This window comes from Triturus cristatus, chromosome 3_1 (genome assembly GCF_964204655.1).
Source record: "Triturus cristatus chromosome 3_1, aTriCri1.1, whole genome shotgun sequence".
Classification (NCBI taxonomy): Eukaryota; Metazoa; Chordata; class Amphibia; order Caudata; family Salamandridae; genus Triturus; species Triturus cristatus.
The window spans coordinates 609213295-609230325 of NC_140583.1; positions in this window are offsets into that span (position 1 = coordinate 609213295).

Sequence of the window (17031 nt, forward strand, 5' to 3'; positions counted from 1 at the left end):
GGCCGGGAACCCTTGGCGCCCCGGGCCGTGAGACATTTACTCTAGTGACAACTGTCGGTGACGTCTACAGTGCAAAGATGCATCACGTATCTAGAAATATGATGTCAGCAGCGCGTTGATATTACACTGGATTACAGGTGATAAGCAGCTGTGGGTTTGCAGTAACCACAGAGGCTGACTACTGAATACTAGAGGTAGAACCAGTACAGGCAGTCACACGAGTGTGGGCATGTGTGAGGGCAGAGGAACAACGAACAGACACCTGATCCGCCGCGAAATCCCCCCTCCCTTTCCGACATCCACATCCTTCAACCACATACTGCCTTCCTAGTGGTGAAACAGCATTCCCATTGACAGGCATATATTCTGTAAATGTATGTCCAGGATTTCTTTCTGCACGATAACATGTGGCAGCCTCGGGTGCGCAGATATCAATAGTGCAACAGGTGCAGTGGCACCAGGGCCCGGGCGTGTGAGGGCCCTCTTCAACACAATTAGTGGCTGTGGTTTTTTTAAAAACTATAAAATCAGGGGATGCGTGGCCAATTTCCTTGCATGCATTAGGCTCCGTGGCGCCCTGGGTACACCGCTGGTCAGCCAGGGCACGGAACCCGGCTGACACAGCACTGGTCACTTAGTCAGCCCCCCAAAGAGACAACACAGAGGTCTTAGCTAAGTCGAGGACTCCGCTGAAAGGCGGACTCCCTAGCACCCCACACGACTGCATACGGCATAACCCTGGCCCGAGCGAGCCAGGTAAATAGATGAAAGGTACGCTGTCGTCTTCCAAAATTCAAATTAGGTACCCACAAGCTCACACAATATGAAATACGCAGTTAGTGCAATCTGGAAACAAATTCCGAAAAATGCCAACAAAAGGGTGGTGATGTCCTCCTCCTGAGTGCAAAGGTTATCCACACGAAATCCGACCGGCCCTCTTTCACCCTCCCTCTTCCGGCCACGCGCCTTGAGTTTTGTAAAAGACTGAATGTCTCTGTAGGGCATGGGTGACCTGCTCCTTAAAGCAGGACCTGTATAGGATGATATCATTTTTACAGGAAATGAGCTTTCACTAAAACAAGCATTGTCAAAGCCCACAGGTCTGAACTTATAAGTTTTGTATGGCAATATTGAATATCTTAAAAATGTGCCAAAGAACGAAAATGGTTATTGCTGGAATATTTGCTTGAAATCTGTATTGAAACGTATGTATGTTATTGAAGTAAAGTTCACAGGGAAAATGACAAGTTAAGATTGGGAAAAGCAACCGGCAGTGGACAGAGGTGTGCGTGCTCCTTGAACACTGAAAATAACTATGGCTGTTTTTAGCACACTACAGAGCCAATGCAGACAATATTATGATAAAAGCCAATGTGCTGGTGCACAAGCTACATTAAGCTACAGTGAACGCCGTCCGCAGCAATTCTGGAAGACACTGTGAGCTGAAATGAAAGAAGGCACCTGCCTTGTCATGGCGCAGCCCTTGTGGGCATCACCCGGAAGCAAATCACTGCGTCAAAGCAGCCGACACTGCACGGGGTTATAGACTCGTTGGAGATACTTATGTGGACACATATCGGTACTGATATGTCAAGACTTGGGGGCATATTATCAAGAACGGCGTTTAAAATTATCGCCGGTTTAGCGGCAGAAAGCTGCCGCTAAAGCGGCGATAATGGGCGTGATAATGTGCCCTTGAGAATTCCAATAGAAGTACATGTTCTGGTGTGAACATGGGCTTCTACTGTTAAACCGGCGATAATTTTAACGCCGTCCTTGATAATATGCCCCCTGTTTCTTTAAAAAGACAATCTAGAATACGTGAGTATGAGTTGGAGTTCATCAAGGCGCCAGCCTTGCCCTGACACAGACGGTGGGTGCCGCCGGCCTGTTTGGAAGTGGGCAGGTGCGCCTTCGAATAGCTACAGTACAGAGGAGACTGAAGCCGCCATTGAAAAAAGTACATTCCCAGAGTCCTTTTTGGGTTGCTCTCTGGCTTAAAGCATTCTAAGTAAAGTACTTCGAAGTAGAGCTAGGAATAAGATTACAAACATAAAGTTCCGGCTCTCCTGGAAACCAGGGACTTAACACAAGCCCCTGCAACGATGTGGGGAAAAGGGGGAGGGGGGACCACATGGGACTCCCATTTCAGCAAAGGTCAATTAATAACTTTAAGGTATGGGGAGCTTTGGGTCCCCTCATCGCATTCCGCAGAGGGCTCCGTCATTCTGCATTACACCCCTGCTAGAAGGAAAGGCCTTTTGCTATGGCTGTGGTGTAGACATGACATTATTTACTTCTGAAGACAGATTCTTGTAAGTGACAACCTAGTACAGGTACTCGGCCAGGATCGGACTCAGACAGAAAAATAGCCCTGGGCACCAAAATAAAAGTGGCCCCAATTACTGAATTAGAAAGCCCAAAAAGTGGCACATGTTTGCAGTGCTTAATTTGAGACAGTGGTTTCCGTGCTCAGCACCGCACTTAATTATCAACACCAGCACTTTGCCAGTCTGCCACACGGTGGGGCTGTCTGGCTAGTTTAGAGATTACCACACCTGCAGGTAATTATCAATTCAATGTACTTTGAAATGACAATTACCTGCCGCCCAAGCCATTCTTATAGCTTTCAAGGCCTGGAATAGTCCGAATTGTCACATTTGTAGGAGTGTGATGGTTAGTAGTTATGTTGTTACTATCATTGGCAGCATGGCAGAGGCAATGTGTGGTGCACATTGCAGTGGCCTCCTGAAGAGAACCCTGACACTCATTTTTGTTTTTACAAATTAAGTACTGCATGTTTGCAATTTGGGGCAGTTTTAAACTTGTGAAGACACGCTGTATAAGGGTTTTGCAAGTGTGAGAAGCTTGCCTGGTATGTGATGTACACTTATGTAAGTTGACACCATGCACCAGTCCAGACAAACCTTATGGTGATTTAAGAGGTCTTAGACAACCTTAGAAAGCTCTCTCAGGGGAGCGTGGCTTGGCGCACAGCGAGACTGGCGCACAGTAGTGTAGCTCTGCCGGCCGCCGTGAAAATCCTGTCATTATCCCGCTCCGGACGTGCCATCCACTGGCGAATTCTACCCGGCACGTATTGCTGATACCGAGGGTGCTCAATCGCTGCGATATCTGGCGATGACATCGCCCCTGGGAACACTGTCGGGCCCGCCGCACGTTTCTGATAACGGCTGTGATGGTGGCTGCGTGGCGGCCGACAAGCGGCCTCATCTGAACAAACTGCCTGTCCTGCAGCGTCCCCGGTGGAACGGGGTGAGCTCCTGATCCTGCGGCGCGGGCTGCTGTCGAGCTATGTGGTGTGCTGCTGCTCAGGCGAGGGATCCTGCTACAGACGGTGATTGCTCCTGCCCCGGAGGCCTGCGAGACGCAGTGTGCCCGGTGGCTTCCTTCACGGCAGTGGCTGGCTTCGCTTCATGAGGTAGGCCCTTGGGTGGTTGCGGCCTTCACACTCACCGCACTGCAAACTGCCCGGATGCACTTCGCTCCCCCACAGACATGCCTTGCATAACATAGCGACCCAGACTGAGATCACGGAGGGGGTGTTCTCCCCGCTGCGAGATACTAGAGCCTGCCGAGGCGCGTGTGCGGCCGTTGACTGACCGGGGCCTTTCCCTGTGCCCTATGCGCCTGGATTGCTGGCTATCCCTGCCTGCGGCACGTTGCGGCCGGGCAGCTGCATCGGCCGCGGCGACCTGCCCTTCCCCACTGCCTCTGGGGCCCGTTGTCGCCGCAGCTCAGGGGAGATCACACGGATAGAATTGTAGCGCTGCACCGTAGGCGCAGACACTGCTGCCATATTGCCCAGACTTGCCGCAAGGCAGGGCTCTCCACGCCGTGGTTCCCTGACACCTAAAGGACCCCTCTCTGCATCTGCCTGCCCCCTCTCTCATCCACTGGGTTACCCTTCCTACTTGAACAACTGGGACTGGTGCTGGCCCCTGGAGTGACTCGGGGTTGCGAGGCCTGCACGTTGCTTACTGGGGTGGTCTGGGCCTCACCCTGTGGTCCGGGGCCTACACTCGTTGCCACTTACACGTGCCGCGTGCTTGGGATAACACCACCTGGCATAGATCTGCTGTACCCGCTTCACTGGGGCCACCTCTTCTGCCGCCATAATGGGCAAGCCAGAAAACCAACCTAGACAGACCTTTGAGCTCCGGTAAAGCGGCAAGCCCTCGCACTCTGCGGCCTCAGACTCTGAACTGGACCCTACTGCCCAGTCCTCCACAGTGCTGGAAAAATCACTGTCTGCAATTCAAGCTAGCCTGCAGGCCATCGACGGCAAAATAGAAGCACTCAATGGTCGGATGAACCATTTTTCCTCAAAGCTGGATAAACATGCGGCGAGGATCGTTGAGGCTGAGCAGCGTATCTCGGACACTGAAGATGACCTGCAGCAGGTTGCCGCCAAAACCTCAGACATCACAAAGCTACTGGCTGTCATACAGGCAAAGAACGAGGACATTGAAGCGTGTTCGAGGCGCAACAATGTGCGCATTTTGGGCCTGCCGGAGTCAACGAATGTGGGGCATCTGGAGGACTACGTTGAGACCCTCTTTCGCGACATATGTGGGGCTGAGAATCTCTCCAATACTTTCTCTATCGAGCGAGCGCACCGGTCGCTGGCGGCATACCCGCCGCCTGGGGCCCCTCCACGACCGATCGTCACCCGCTTACTGAATTTCAGGGACAGGGACACTGTGCTGCGCATCACGTGCCAAAAAGGTACCATCAATTATCAATATAATGTCCTCTCGTTTTACCCTGACTTCACACCCACGGTTCAAGCTGCGCGAAAGGCGTGTCAGGGGATTAAAAAGCTGCTGCTGAAGGTACAAATCCCATATGCAATGCTGTACCCAGCGCGGCTGCGCCTGGGTCCTGAGGATAACGCCAAGATCTTCACTACTCCTAAGCAGCTATGGACTATGTCAAATCACTACATCGCCAGCGGAATGCGGCAGCCACCACGTCGGATGTTGATGACTGACTCAGATGAGTGCCCTATGCTCTAGTTGATACCCACCAATACTGATGCTCTCGTGGTTAAATGTTCATTGTTTCATGGAGCTATATGCTCTACTCCAACTGTTGCACTTCTGAGTTTCTTTGTAGGATGCCATTAATCACCTTACACAGTGGTGGGTTGGTTTCCTGACACTGTTCCTCATAAATGATTCTTGTCTTTCTGTTTGCCCGCATGGCGTAAGAGGGTTGTCCCCACTGATATCCCGGGGGCGGGCTGAGATGGTCTATACTGACGTCCAACATCTCATGTAAATCACACTACCTTGCACCTTCTGTTTTTTCGCTCTGGTCTACTGGCTGGGGGCAGTAGGATGGCTCGTACTTAGGAGCTCTTGTGATTGCACTGGCGGCCCCCTCCCGCTTTCACCTGGGAGTGGACCTTGCCGCTACATCCCCCGATGGGTATCCCCCACTCAACGATGTTCTTTATTTTGTTTTTGTTTTGATTGGTCTTGTTAATGGGATGTGTCTTTGGCAATTTGGGATTGCCAAAGTGGGTGGGGGTTGGGTCGAGTTACATTTTTTATTCTGTCTGTAGGTACTGGGATCGGAATACATATGGCAAGAGGTATCCTAAACGTAGGTCGCTAGACCACCATGCAGCTCAGCATTCAGGTACGGTTGTGCGCGTTGTGACCTAATGATGGGAGAATAGGGAGGGGCACTGTTATGCCCCAGACCGACCGCACAACTGGATTGCGCCACTTTGGCTGACAGTTCATGTTCTTCATTCATTTCTAATCCAATGTTAAGCCGCGTAAACCATTCTCTATATGTTTTTTCCTTTCATTCCACATTTTCTTTAATCCACACGCGGGATGTTGTGCTATTTTCAGAATTTCTGATGTAAAAGCTGTGCCCATCCGGACCTCTTGCTCAAACACGACAAGTGCAAGAATTCATCCAAAACAGCGTTTATTATAAAAGACCAATGCATTTCGGGCCCCAAGTGCCCTTCATCAGGGTGCGCTAAAAATCACAATAAAACAAACATTCGTTACCATCACAACAATGCTTAACATCTAATTTCATCACTATAAGTCAATGCAAAATATGACATTTATTGCGTCTCCCTCACTGTTTTCCTTCATTAAACCCCCTACGGAAAACGATTTAGATGTTGCCCCTGTCTTCAAGAAAAAACAATCTTCCTCCCTACTGAATTGCCAACAATCCCTTCTATTCTGTACAAAAATCATTCACCCCTCTTCTGAATATAATGTGCATTTAAATAATCCACATTACTCATTTCCTGCTTGGTATACTTAATCTATCCAACGAATACGTTCTTCGAACCCTCACCCCCATCATATCCCCTGCTCTCTCCACAAATAACCTTGCACTCCTCATACTAATCACCCAAGCACTCACATCTTCAATCACCTACTAGCAATGATGCTTCCAAATTTATTCCGATACCGTCTCTCCCCATTTTCTCGTGATTACTACTCACAAGCACTCCCTTCCAAAGAGAAGACTCATTAATAGTTTACAACACTCGTGCTCTCCCGTATACGCTAACAAACATCTTCCACTCGCTCATTCATCAGTTTTACTAAACGAAACATTCTGCTCACGACCATCAACCCAGTGATTAATCCAATAGATTCACATACCTGCTTCGAACGCTCACGCTAATCCGGCACCATCTTACTTTCAATGAATATTTGTACAGCCTTTAGTCCAACCCTTATTTAAACCCAAGCCTCTTGAAACCACACCTCCTAATTAAGGCGTTGATTACCTTTAATGATGGGAGAAACATATAAATGTATAACTTGGAATGTCCGCGGGCTTAACACCCCCAGGAAGGTCCGTATTAACATATCTAGACAGGCACAGTGTGCAAATCGCTCTTCTACAAGAATCACATCTGAGTACACGCACAGCAGTGGGAATGGTGCAACGCTAGGCGACCTTCCGGCTCGCATCCTCCTACTCTACCTATTCCAGGGGGGTGATCACTCTCATTAAAAGAGGTACGTCGTTTCTGCCCATCCACACATGCACTGATGCAGAGGGCCGTTGGGCCCTAGTGCAAGGGAAATTGGGGATGTCGTTAGTGACCATTGTTAATATGTATGGCCCTGTGGTGGATGACACGGCACCCTATTTACAAATGCTCAGGGTCCTAAGATCCTGGCCTGATGCCGAAGTCATTTGGGGGGGGGGGGGGGATGGGGGGGGGGGGAGCGACTTGAATACTCATCTCAATCCACAGGTGGACAAATCCAATCCAACAGGCGCACGCACCGTGAGGGTTGCCCAGTGCACCCGGGATGCCATGGCAGAAATGGGTCTTGTAGATGCTTGGCGTCTGCCGGGAACGCACATCACTCCTGCCTACAACAGTTGGTCCAGGCTGGACTACTGGCTGTTGAACGAAGAGGCCAACAGGTGGGTCACACAAGTACATATACTCCTGTGCACATTATCCGATCATAACCCTGTAAGCCTCACCCTCTGCATTACCACAAATCTCCACCGCCCCTTCACCTGGCGATTCCGGGCTGAGTCATTACTAGATCCTACATACTAGGAGGCTGTCAGGGCGGCTATTGCACAGTATTTCACTGAGAATTTAGGCTCGGTGGACAGTCCGGCCACTCTCTGGGAGGCCTTTAAAGTGACGATACGGGGTGTGTGTATTAGTACTATGGCAGGGATCCTGAGGGATCTCAGAGGCCAGTTGTCCAAAATGGAGCAGACATTGGAGGACCTAGAATGCCAATATCAGAGCGCACCGGCGGCAGACACACTAGCTCGCATACACGACTTAGTGGCGGAATACAACACACTGGCAGACACAGAGGCAAAATACATAGCCAAACAACATGTAGCCTGAGCCTATGGTGAGGGGGGACGCCTTGGGAGGAACTTGGCATTTCGGCTGCGCTTTCATGCAGATCATCACCCGATTGACCATATAGTTGACCACAGGGGAACACACATTTCACACCTCATGTGATAGTGGACCAATTCAAGCACTTCTATTCGGATATGTATACCACGAGGGGCGGAATGGCGGGAGGGACATTAGACGATTACTTGTCAGACACGGCCATTGCATGGCTATCGTACGCCCACAGAGAGTATCTAAGCCAGCCCATAGACAAAACTGATGTGCGTGAGCCTATCCTCTCTCTCTCCAGTAAGAAGGCCCCGGGGCCTGATGGTCTAACAGCAGAATTTTATAAAGCCTATGTGGATCTCCTCACACCTCACCTCTTAGAGATGTATGCCGAGGCTCATGACTCCGGGATCCTTCCCCCGTCCCTTAGACAGGCCCTGATTATCACCCTTCTTAAAAAGGATAAATCGCCTACACTCTGTGAATCCTATCGTCCCCAGTCGCTCATCAACTTAGGCGCCAAAATACTAGCGAAGATACTAGCTACCAAAATCCAACCTCTGATGCCTCTGCTTGTACTCCCAGATCAGTCCGGGTTTGTTCCGGGGTGTTCTACCTCCCATAATTTACGCACTATCTTCGCTATGTTCCACGTGCTCAATCCCAAATTAGCTGCGGCCGCGATCATGCTTGACGCGGCCAAAGCATTTGACTCCATAGAATGGAAATATATGATACACATCCTGCATAGAACGCGATTTCCTTTTATTCTGACGAGGTGGATACAGGTTCTATAAACAGACGCATCGGCGAGGGTGCGTGTGGGTGGCCTCACCTCTGAACCCTTTCCTATAGAACGCGGCACGAGACAGGGGTGCCCCTTGTCTCCCCTTCTTTTTGCCCTAGTATTAGAACCAGTGGCATGCAAAATCCGACAATGTCACAGAGCGGCGGCTCTCAATTTTCATCACCGACCGGTCGGTATTTCCATGTACGCGGATGACATGGTCCTCCTTGTCCGAGATCCTCAAACACATCTATCTCCAGTCCTCCGAGAATATGTCCGGTTCAGTCTCTTCTCTGGACTTTAAATCAACTGGGAGATATCGGTCATTATTCCACTGATGCCGGGCACGGCTCCGCCTCAGTTGGAATACCCCCTAATATGGACTGCGGACCCAGTCAAGTACCTTGGTGTCTGGGTCCATCGCAACCCTGACACCGTGATGAGGGAGAACTATGGCCCGGCATTTAGCAATCTGGTGCAACAAGTGGACAGGTGGACCCGCCTCCCGCTGTCTATTGCGGACCGCATCGCGGTAATAAAAATGGTCATACTCCCACGGTTTCTATACCTGTTTTGTAATATCCCGCTCACGCTTACCCAGCATTTTTTCAAAACGGTGCAAACCCAGCTTCTGAAATTGGTATGGGGGGGCAAACAGCCTCGTATCGGCTGGCACACCCTTTCGCTTCCTTATGACAAAGGGAATTTGCTGCTCCTGATCTCCAAGTGTATTATCTCTGCGCGCAGGCCCAATACGCTTATTATTGGTATCGGGTGCACGACTATATCCCGCATATCGCGGTAGAGGACGGAGATGCACACCCTGTCTCGCTCGAGGACGTCCTCACGCACACTCATCGGCACACGCCCGATCTGAAATTAATACTATTGAAGTCACTATTACAGCCTGGCAGGTGATCGGTAAACATACGCATAAACTCCCACTGTATGCTCCTGCTCTTCCTCTGGTTGGGCATGCAGCGTTATCTGTCGCGCGAGAACGAGGGCCTTTACAAGCGTCAAACGAGGCTGGCATCACGCATATGAGAGACTTATTTCCTGGGGGCACCTACCTTACCGGGGCCGACTTAGACTACATTCGGAACCCCACCCCACTGTTCCAGTACTCTTGTTTTCGCCTGAAGCGTGCACTTAAAGACCATTACCCCAATTTCCCAGCTGAACCCGCTATACTTCAGTCACTCCAACTGCTGCTTGTCGCCCCATCTAGGAAGAAGCTGATCACTAAATTATACAAGGTGGTACAGGCAGAAACGGTGTGCGGTCCAGATAAAAGTTTAGAGAGATGGAACGCGATAGTGGCCCCACCGCTTATTCAGAAAGAATGGGAACAGATTTGCACGTTGACAGGTCGTCTTACGCTGAACTGCAACCTGCGTATTATTCATTTTAAATTTCTTCATCAAATATACCATACCCCTGCGAAGCTTTATAAAATAGGCCTCAGAGAATCGGATCAGTGCAAGAGGTGTGGTCAATTCAATGCAGATTTTATCCATCTTGCTTGGTGGTGTGACCCCGTGTGTACTTACTGGGAAAATGTTGTTGCTTGCTTATACACTATGACGGGCATTTCTATACAGTGTACACCCACAGTATGTCTCCTTGGCTATGTCCCTCAGCTGAAGGCCGCTGTGGGTAGATTTGTTAGAGTGGCCCTCCTGCTCGCCAAAAGGCGAATTCTGTTCACGTGGGATAGCAAATTTGCTCCAAAACTGAGTGAATGGATTAAAGATATGGCTTATTGTCGCGAACAGCTGGATTTATATGCTGAAGAACTGATGGTAACATCCAGGCCTACTGACATCTGGACCCTGTTACGAGACTACTTGTTAACCCGCAATCCTACTGGCATTACGTGATAATGTATGATAATTTGCAATACTGGGCTATCATGATACCTGACATGTTTATTTTGAACGTGCGGAATGGATCCACTTAATTGCGGTTATTGTATCGTCTGATCTCCAATTGTACCTTGACAGATTGTATTTCATGTTTTTTTTTTTTTCCTTGTTGCAATGTATGTCATATGCACAGCCTGCTATGCAACTCTGTTATGTGACATTGAAAACTTTAATAAACAAAATTAAAAAAAATAAATAAATAAATAAAGCTCTCTAAGTGGTAGCTGTGGAGAGCAGCCTTCAGGCTTAGTCCAGAAGGAGTGTAAAGCAGGTTGTTTTACCAGAATGCAATCTTATAGTATAGATTAAGTGAAAAAGAACCACACAAAGTAGTTATAAAAATATGTATTTATTATATAACAGTCTCTAACACATAAAAATATCTCCACTTTTGCAAAGAAACACAGTAAGTAGCACAAAATACACAGTGGCCCCAGGGGGGGACCAAACACTATACTAAGAAAGTGATATAAGAACCACGACTGGAGATGAGCGTGGCCAACGAGCCAACATGGCGGACGCGTACGAGTGAAGCTCCCGACTTATTCCCTCAAATATCCTGCTTTTCTCATGCCATCCAGCCCATCTGCAAATGAAAGTCGCAGACTTCTCTTGGCATCGGACTGCAGCTATGGCGGAATCACTGCGGAACGCCTAAGACACGTTCCGAGCCCAGCGCGGTGGCGGTGACTGAGACGCGGCCTGGAGAGCCACCGAGCAGATGCAGGAACGCACTTCCCCCTGTACTGCGGTCTCGCTAGCTGGGAAGCAACCCTGCGACCAGAGGTGCTACCACTGTGCCAGAGGCACTTCTGTGGGGCTCTTTTCTCAACCTTTACTCGCCTGTTACTGCCGTGTCCCTAACTGCGTCGGAGCACCCATGGTCGCAGTGGCACCGAGGCCTTGTCTCCGTTGGCCTAATGGCATGGGCCCTGGCAGCGCAGCACTGGTGGATGTGATCTGCAAGCCTGCGACCGCCACACGCCTACCGGTGAGGCGCTGAGGAGAAGTGCCGGTCCCGCTACTAATATCGCTCCGGCACCTGCTAAGGACTCGGTAGACTGTGGTCCCTCCCCCATTCCTGGAGGGGACATGGATGAAGCCTCTCGGGTGCACCATGTACCGGCCCAACAGCCTCCCCCTGGAGCCCGACAGCGACCTTTCCTCTTCCACCTCTTAAACGACAGGGACACGATCCTGCGTGAGACTCGTAAGCTCTCTGAGTTGAAAGTTGGTGGCAACTCCATCATGGTGCTCCCAGATTACACGGCACATGTGCAAAGAGGCCGGAGTAGCTTCACAGCAGTGAAGCGCCAGCTGCGCGATTTGGAACTTCCCTACTCTCTGCTATTCCCCGCAAGACTGAGAGTAGTAGCTAAAGGCACCACATGCTTTTTCGACTCACTTGACGAGGTGTGGGACTGGCTAGAGGAAACCAGTCTTTGGACAGGGCCCCGCACCTCAAGTGACAACCCAGCTCGACCAGTCAACAAAAGGAATTGTCGCGGGAGACGGGAGCGGAAGGACATCGCGTCCAGACGAGCAACAGCACCGCTGCTGGAGCAGAGCGTAATGGAGTGTCATGCTGCCCTAGAAGCGGTTACAACATTGGGAACCCAGACCTACCGAGAGGCGAAGGACATCAGCTCCTCTGGCTCGGCAACTGCTAGTGGATCGCCCAGCTCTAGACCTGAAGACCTTGACAAACTGCGGTTGCCGGATGTCACCCCACAGACTGCTGATGAGCTTGTATGAGGGACTGAGTGACATATGTGAAGACCATACACGTAAGTAGAGACTGCCTTGTATCGATTGTATATGATGTGGTTGGCTTGCTGAACAGCGCTCAAATATTGCTGCCCTCCGTACAATACACAGGTTTTTGTATACATGCTTGCGGCACTGCATTTAATGCACCACATCCACTAACACTCAGGTAGGGACCTGGGTGGTTACTCCCTGGCATTGAGGGATAGACAATAGGTGTAATAAAGCCTACTTTGTCCGCACTGCCCATCAGTCTCCAGACTGCATTAGTTACTGCCCCGTTGGGCAATGTAGTAGTTTGGACGAACATCACTGTGGTGTTCGCCCTGATTGTTATCATGGTTATGGTTCATGTCTCCCGTTTTCGTTTAGTAAGAACAGCCCATGCTCCCTGTCTGCTTACCGCGCCGGCCGCCCCACTGCCCACCTCACACATACTGACACCATATAGTACTCAGCCATGACTCAAGTAAATGTAATAACGTGGAACATTCGAGGTATGCAGACCCCCGCCCGTCGATACTCTATATACTCGTACTTACACCGACATAAGACGCACGTAGCACTACTTCAGGAGACCCACATGCCACAACCTGAACAAGAACGCCTACGAGGTAGATGGAGGGGTCAGGGATTTGGTACCACCTTCTCAGCACATGCACGAGGTACATTGATATGGGTCAGGGATGGGGCCCCGTTTGTTTGTGATGAGGCCCTCAATGACGTAGAGGGCAAATACACCTTTGTGAAGGGGCAGTTAAATGGTCTAAATGTGCTGCTGGGTTCCATCTATGCCCCTAATGTCGACCAATCCTCCTTCCTTGAGCGCATCTCTGGGGTTCTGGCCCAATGGAATGGCATTCCTTGGCTGCTAGGTGGCGATTTTAATTTGGTACTTAACGTCGAACTGGACAGATCATTCCTGCCACTAAATAGGACCCCTGCCCTGTCTAATGCAATGGCCGTCACACACTGGCTTATAGACCTATGGCGTCTCCTTAACCCCACTGCCCATGTTTATTCTCATTATTCTGCCGTGCATGACCTACACATACGTCTTGACAGATTGGTGGGCACGCAAGCACTGCTCCCCTTGATCCATGGCATTGACTACCTAGGACGGACACATTCTGATCATAACCCCCTGTTAATACGGCTTCACTGGGAGATACAGCGCCCTTCGGTCCCCACATGGCGACTCCAAACTAGTGCATTGGAGGACTTGGCATTCCGTGCCTCGCTGGGGACAGCAAATTTATTATACTTTGAACTAAATGAAGGTACAGCAAGCGACGCGCTCGTCGAATGGGAGGCATTCAATGTATCTATTAGGGGCCACTGTCTAGGTGCCACTTGGAATATCCATAGGCAGCTCTCCACTTCCCTTACCAAAATAGAACAACAACTGTTGCACTACGAACAGGGTGAGGAGGGGGCGGGTAGAGTTGTTAGGCATCTCGAAGAGTCATGTTCTACACACGCAGAGCAATTAGCGCGTCTTTGCTGCCACAACTATACTGCACACACGGCTCGAACGCATGATACCGCTGATAGAGTGGGTAGGCATTTGGTGTGGCTGATTCGTCAGGAATACACACATGCCACCATTGGGCCACTGCAAGGAGGGTCAGGCCAGGTGTTATGTACACAACGTGAAATACATGATGCCTTAACACAACACTATACCGATCTATACCGCTCCCGTAGACAAGCAATTGGGCATGACCTGGAGGGGTTTCTGGACACACTACAGTTGCCAACACTGGGTCATGAACATAGAGAGACACTTAACACGCCAGTTGCATTGGAGAAGATTGGAGAAGCCATACAATCGCTTGCTTCGGGTGAGACCCCGGGCACTGATGGGCTGCCTGCAGAATACTGCAAAGCATACCGAGTCTCCCTTGAACAGCCTCTTCACACCCTATACACCGCTGCATTAGAATACCGGCATCTTCCACCCTCTATGCGCGAGGCGCATCTGATATCGCTGTTGGAACCTCATAAAGACCCAACGGAGATGGGCTCATATAGACCCTTGGCTCTACTTAACAGCGGTTACAAGATACTTGCGAAGGTGTTGGCAGACAGACTGGCACAGGCTGTTCCATCATTAGTTCACACGGATCAAAATGGCTTTGTGCCTTCCCGTAGTACCTCCCTCAATCTGCGGTGCTTTTTTAGGGTGTCTAAGTATGCGGTGGAAGCATGGCCACGAGCGGGCTGCCTTGTATTGGACATGGAGAAGGCCTTTGATTCCCTAGAGTGGAGTTACCTATTTATGGTGCTTGAGAAATTTGAGCTAGGCCCAGTCTTTATCCAACTGACGCGCCTCCTCTACACCAACCCCACGGACAGAGTCGAATTGGGACCCTACCTTTTAGACTCTATTCCCATACAAAGGGGTACGAGTCAAGGGTGCCCTCTGTCTCCGCTCCTGTTGCGCTCGCAATGGAGCCACTAGAAGAAGCATCACGCACCCAACTGGGCGACGGAGTACCTCTGGGAGACGCCACACATCAGGTGTCGCTATATGCCGATGACCTCCTTATCTACATTAGAGACATCAACCATGCCCCCGCTCGCCTAATGCACCTGCTGGAGGAGTTCGCTAAACTCTCTGGGCTGACTGTCAATGTAGAGAAATCCTGTGTTTACTCATTCACTGAGGTTCTCCAGGACCCTAATCTTGTTATGGGTGGTAAGAAGGTACGGTGGGTGGCGCATACATTTAGCTACTTAGGCATTCAAATTTACCACCGCACGAACGACCTTGTCGATGGCAACTTATGCCGAGCGGTGACATCCCTCAAATCGCAGATGCGATTCGGGAGCACTCTACCATTATCTGTAACCGGCAGGGTTGCACTCACCAAAATGGTAGTGCTCCTGAGGCTCTTATACTATTTCACAAACTTGCCGGTTTACATCCCAGCTTCTTTCTTCGTCCCCATAGAAAAACTAATTTGGGATTTTATCTGGGGTAACGCCAGACATAGGATAGCGCAGCCGAAACTCTCCCTACCGGTGGACCAGGGGGGAATGGGCGGCTCCTTGCCTTGAGCATTATTATCTTGCCTCACAACTTCAATGGGTGGTGCATTGGCTCTCAGACCGCTCTTGCGCTGATACTGCCACTACACGCCCGACCTATCCTCTGCAACATATAAATAGCCTCTTCCACCCAGGTGCATGCTCTAGACCGCCAGAGCCTTTATTACTTGCTGTAGCTTACAGATGCTTCCGCATGAGCCTGTACATGACTCGTGGGGTGACCCCTAGCGCCTGCGATACCTCTGGAGGGAAAACCCGATGGCCGCGTGATACTCTCTCCGCAGATACTTAGAAGGTGGCATGAGAACGACATTCAGACGCTTGGAGACTTGTATCGTGAAGGGGTACTTCTACCATACACATCATTGGTTGAGGAAGACGGGCTACCGCCTGGACATTTTCTGACTCACCGTGCACTGATAGCCTCGCTCACAGCCAGGTGGGGGGATATGACTACGGAGTCACAGATACACCTCACCATGCAATACTTACATGTCATGGGGTCGGGTAGGCACCTGATTAGGTAGTTTGCAGCTTCCCTGAGGGCCCATGCTGCAATTAGCATCATCCCATTGCGTCGTAAATGGGAGCGGGATCTGGGACACCAGCTTACTGACAAGGATTGAGCGCAAGTACTTGAAAGCCCGACATGTATACCCCGCAATATGATTTTCTGACAAGTACAGCTTTTCATTGTTCATAGGGCATATCTCACGCCAGCGTAAATTAACCAATACTTCAACTGGGCTGATACTGAATGTCCCAGATGCACTGAACGAGGGGCTGACATAATCCACATACTATGGGGTTGTGCCCCGGTGGGTATCTACTGGAATCAAGTGGTCTTTCTCTTGCTTACCTGCACAGACCGAACAATGCCACATGACTGGCCGACCTATCTGCTGTATATGTTTCCCATAACTCCTGCTACAAAGGTTACCTCGAGATTTCTAGATTTAGGGCTGATAGCGGCCAAGCAGCTCATTACCAAGAAGTGGAAAGCGCCTGACTCCCCCCCACCTCAATGGCCTGGCAGAATTCAATGCTTGCCTGGGCAAAGGTAGAGAGCACTGCCATTTGGAACAAGGAACTACTGGGACTGCGCAAGACCCCCATTGCAACATGCTGGGACACTCTTTACAATGGGCTGCAACTTACTGCGGGCATGATGGGGGGGATTCCCCTGTGACACACTCTGTAGATGACTGACATTGTCCTACATCTGGGTGGTAGATACTAGGCGTCACCTCTCTAAAGTGCTCCATACCACTTACACGCATGGGCTGTTGCAATTCATAACTGGAAGGAATGGCAGTTGGCGATCTCTGGTAGTGAGTAAGCACCACACAACTTTCGACAGGATGTCAAAGGCTGAATAACAGTTACTACGGTTTTAATATGTTCCTTTGTTTTTGTAAGTTACTGCAATCTGTGTTTTCCCTTTTTTTCTCTCTCTAAACTTGGGATGCTACCTAGCACAGTGCAAATAATCCTGTGATCATTCACGTAATGTGTTACCCTATGTGAAGGCCCACATCAACAGATAGTGTACAGTATGCATATTCTTTGTATAACTGCGGCCAGATGTCCCT